At 40.1% G+C, this 4,872-nt stretch overlaps 1 non-coding gene across 1 annotated transcript; it reads right to left on the bottom strand.

Annotated features, from left to right (window-relative positions):
- Positions 1 to 4,120: 4,120 nt before the first annotated feature.
- LOC115871147 lies at positions 4,121 to 4,284 on the bottom strand. Its single transcript, XR_004047126.1, has one exon. It is a non-coding gene; the product is annotated as a U1 spliceosomal RNA (small nuclear RNA).
- Between the last annotated feature and the right edge of the window lie 588 nt (positions 4,285 to 4,872).

Genomic DNA, 4,872 nt, shown 5'->3' with positions numbered 1-4,872 from the left:
AAAAATTTCAGTCTTGAAAATCCACTGGGGGCAGTTCTACTCTCTCCTATAAGATTGGTATGAGTTGAATTGACTTGATATCAATGAATTTGAGGCACACACACACACACACACACACAGGCTTCACTGGAGAACCTTTTCCAGTCGTGAGGATGGGGTCTTCTCTACATTATGTTTCAACCTATCTTGAAGGCTGCAATCCTTCATCTTCACCAGCAAGTGCTTCAAGACCTCCTCATTTTTGGCAAGCAAGGTTGTATCATTTACATACCACAGATTATTAATAAGCCGTCCTTAATCCTGATACTAAATTCTTCTTCATATAGTATGTTATTGTTGTTAGGTGCCACTGTTGTTAGGAGCTCTGACCCATAGAGACCTTTTGCACAACAGAACAAAACACAACATGGCCCTGTGCATCCTCACAATTGTTCCTAACCTGAGCCCATTGATGCAGCCACTATGTCCATCCATCTTCTCTAGGGCCTTCCTCTTTGTCACCACGCCTCCAGTTTACTAAACATGATGTCCTTCTCCAGGGACTGATTTATATTGACAATATGTCCAAAGTATGTAAGACAAAGTCTTTCAATCCTTGCCTCTAAAGAGCACTCTGGCCCTACTTCTAATATAGATTATAGCCTGGTTATCTCCCCAGAAATCAGATTGAATAAGTATGATGAGAGCATGCAGCCATTGCATACACCTTTCCTGATTTTAAACCATCTAGTATTACCTTGTTCTGTTCATATAACTACCTCTTGCTTCATGTACAGGTTCCATATGAGCACAATGATGTGTTCTGGAATTTCCTTTCTTCTCAAGGCTATCCGTAGTTTGTTATGGTCCAGAGTTGAATTCATTTGCATAATTAATAAAACATATGCAAACACCTGTGTGGTATTCTCTGTTTTCAGCCAAGATCCATTTGACATTGGCAATGACATCATTTGTTCCACATGCTTCGGAGTCTAGCCTTAATCTCTGGCAGCTCTGTCAATACACTGCCTGCTGCAACCTTTTTTGGATGATCTTCAGCAAAACTTTTCATGTGTGTTACTCATGATGTTGTTCCATAATTTGTGCATTCTGTTGAACCACCTTTTTTTGCAATGAGTGCAAATATGGGTTTCAGCTGGACAAATTTCCTGGAATAGATGAATGAGTGCTTTCAGTGCCTCATCAGGTTGTTGAAACATTTCTATTGACATTACAACAATTCCTAGAGGCTTGTTTTTGGCTAATGCTTTCAGTACCATGGTTTCTTGCCCATCGGCTACCTCCCGAAATGGTGAACTGTTGATTAGTCTCTCTTGGTACAGGACTCTGTATTCTTCCCTCATCTTCTCTTGATGCTTTCTGCATTATTCAATATTTTGCCCATAAAATCGTTCAATATTGCAACTCAAGAGGTAATTCATTTCTGTAGCTCTTTCCGTTTAAGATATGCTGCCTGTGTTAATCGTTCTTGGTTTTCTAACTCCAGCTCTTTGCATAACTTATTATAATCTTTTGCTTTATCTTCTAGAGCAGCCCTTTGAACATTTCTATTCAGCTCTTGGCCTTTATCCTTTCTTTGATTTATGTTAGCTACTCTATGATTAGAGTTTCAGAATCTCTTGTGACATCCACTCCGATGCTTTCCTTTTCCCTGTCTTCTTAATGACCTGTATGCTTTCTTCATGTACGACGATGCTCTTGTTGTCCTCCCACAGCTCATCAGATCTGTCATTAGTGTTCAATGTGTCAGATCTGTTCTTGAGATGTTCTCAATATTCAGGTAGCATATCCTCAAAGGCATATTTTATCTTTTGTTGACTTGTTTTAATTATCTTCCTCTTCAACCTCAATTTACATATGAGCAATTAGTATTTTTCCCCCCACATTGAACCCCAGGCCTGGTTTTAGCTGCGGACATTGAGTTTCTCCATCATCTATTCCCACAATGTAGTCGATTTAATTTCTGTGTATTCCATTTGGAGAAGTCCACATGTAGAATCACCTTTTGCATTGCTGAAGTGTCCCTAGGAGTGAAATAAATGGGAAACTTAAGAAATATGTACTTGATCTGTATAAACACAAGAAATCTAGGTCAGGTGGACAGCAGTCGGAGCTGAATTGCCAGCCTAGGAAGCAGACAGCTGAGTCCTCTGTAGAGCAATTCAGGCTATCTGGCCACAGACAGCAAACAGCAAGACAGGTCACCAACAGTCAGCCCGATGACAGGGCCCGACAGTCCCCAGCTCAAGCGATGGTTATTCCAGTAGCATGGCGAAGCAGGTCTTGAAGGAACCTCAAACTACAGTGACATAGTCCACGGGTTAGGTGTCCCAGAGGTAGTGTAGCTTTACAGATTGAGGCAAAGAACAAGCAAGGCAGCTGCACACTGGTCCGATCATCAAAAAGCAAGGGACAAGAAAGGCAAGACTCACAGAGCCATTTATCTCTCCACCCTTCAATTAATCCCACATGTATAAAGTGACTAGATTTAAAGCGGGACACCATTGACCGGGGAGGTGGGGGCTGTTCTTGATTTAAAATTTGGTCTATATGGACCAAATAGACCGTTCCCTAGCTTGTGCATTCTTTCCAAAAATCTGGACTGTCTCGCCAAAAGCGGGACGTCTGGTCACCTTACACATGTGTTCATTGGCCAGAATGGCACAATAAACCTGCCAATCACAGTGGCGTTTGGTTCTGCTGTGCATAGGGTTGCATAAAACTGACTGGACGACACCTAACAACAACAATTGAACCGGTAAAACGAGAGGAATCCCAAAGACGATTACCCTGGGATATCCTTGAAATCTGGAACTCAAAGCCCTCTTGGAGATTTCCCGTCAACCTAAAGATAGTCTAGCTCATACAATAAAGAGTATCACCATGATCCTCTTTACAATCATCTGAATGAGACCTAAGAGTCAACATTACCCTAGACCAGTGGTTCTCAACCTTGCTGTGACCCTTTAATTCAATTCCCCATGTTGTGGTGACCCAACCATAAAGCTATTTTTGTTGCTACTTCATCACTGTAATTTTGCTACTGTTATGAATCATAATGTAAGTATATGATATGCAGGATGTATTTCATTGTTACAAATTGAACATAATTAAAGCATAGTGATTCATCACAAAAACAATATGTAATTATATATTATGAAATGGGTAACAGTCTTACTATAGCAACAGTAAACTACATTGCCACATTTTGTGACAGTATGCATAAAAAAACAATGTCAGTGCGAAGGTTGAGATAGTTTCTTTCTCACCAGATCAGAAATTCTCAGGGCAGTCTTTGCAAGAGCACAATGAAGATCATCTTCCACAACAACTTCTGTATTTAGACTTGATAACCAACAAGCTGGAAAACCCTGTCTAACGAAGATATGTTGTTGGACATGGAAGAAGAAGGTGCAACACAGTCTCAGACAGAACAAGATATGACTGCAAACACTTGATCCAGGATTTTGTAACTGACATTGTAGAGAAATCAGTTCTCGCTGCATCACTGTTAATAAGTTCAGTGAACTCCTCTTGTGCTGTCTCAGGAACATCTTCAACTTTGACTGTGAATGAGCTTCTGGCACATTCAAATGGGGTGTCAGGTAGATTTGGAAAGTCTGATGAAACTTCATCATGTGCAAACAAGTGCAAGTGTTCTTTCACAGAAATTATGATCGTAATCCTTTTGTCTGGTTCAATGTCAAGTACTCAAAGAAAGTAGATAAAGTAGGTAACATGTAATTTTATTTTCATCCAGGTTTGGGTTTTTTTTTGCCAAAAGCTGAAGTTTCATTTGGAATGATCAGATCTTTTGGTCCTTTTGGTCCTTTCAGTGATCATCGCAAGGATGCCAAACAAGTAAGCTATTTTCTGCAGTTCACATTTATTGCTGAAAAGTGCTTCGAACTGTGGTCTTGCTTTCTGATTAAAAACCTATTTGAGTTCATCACGAGGCTCAAATACACATTTTAAAACTTCCTCTCGACAACCATCTCACTTCAGTGTGAAGTAGCAGAGCATTATTCAGCGCATTCAACTCATTGCACAGTTGCAAAAACAGTCAACTGTTTACAGTGCTCCCCTTTACACAATTATAACACTTTTCTTTTTTTTTTCCCAGGGGAAAGTGAGAATGCAGTCCCCCAATACCACAAATTATGCAGTCAAGTTTCCCACATTTGGGGAAATCACAGGGGTCAGCACGTCCGGAGTGTGATGGATAAGCCTCGCCCTTGGAAAACCACCTTCATGATCATGGTATCTCCCCTGCCAGGTAAGTATTACTTATGATGCTTTTCATTACTTCTTGTCACTCTGGTGGCAGTGTCTTCATTGCTAATATTTGCTGATGAATCATACAGTGAGTTCCGATGACTTTTGATGATTCATTCAGTAAAAACATTGAAATGCAGATCAACATCCTAGCATAGCTGGAGCACCATCTGTGCAAACACCACAAACTTTCCCCAAGAAATCTTATGCTCTTTCAGAAATGAACCGCGTCAAATACATCACATGCAGTAGTTGTCATTTCAAGAGGTTTGCAAAAAAGAAAATCATCTTTAAAGTCACCATAATTATTATACCTCACATAACCAGTAACTATGAACAGTTTGCAACATCTTTAGATTTATCAAGCTGGATGATAAATATTGGAAGTGGAGCAGATTTAATTTCCTAGATTACCTGATCAAGAATATCAGCATATGTCATCTATTCTTCTGTGGACAGTGTCGTTAGATAAGGAAATTGCACTCAATTTCGTAACAAATTCGTCTCCGGTCATAAATCGAACAATGTCATTGGCCACTGGCAACAGCAAATCCTTAGCAATGGTGTGAGCTTTCATAACTCTGGCGATTCTGAGTG

This window comes from Echinops telfairi, unplaced genomic scaffold, assembly GCF_000313985.2.
Source record: "Echinops telfairi isolate 266 unplaced genomic scaffold, ASM31398v2 ScPeMD7_3533;HRSCAF=4204_0, whole genome shotgun sequence".
NCBI lineage: Eukaryota > Metazoa > Chordata > Mammalia > Afrosoricida > Tenrecidae > Echinops > Echinops telfairi.
Note: the sequence above shows the minus strand (reverse complement) of the source record. Positions and strands in the feature narration are given on the sequence as shown.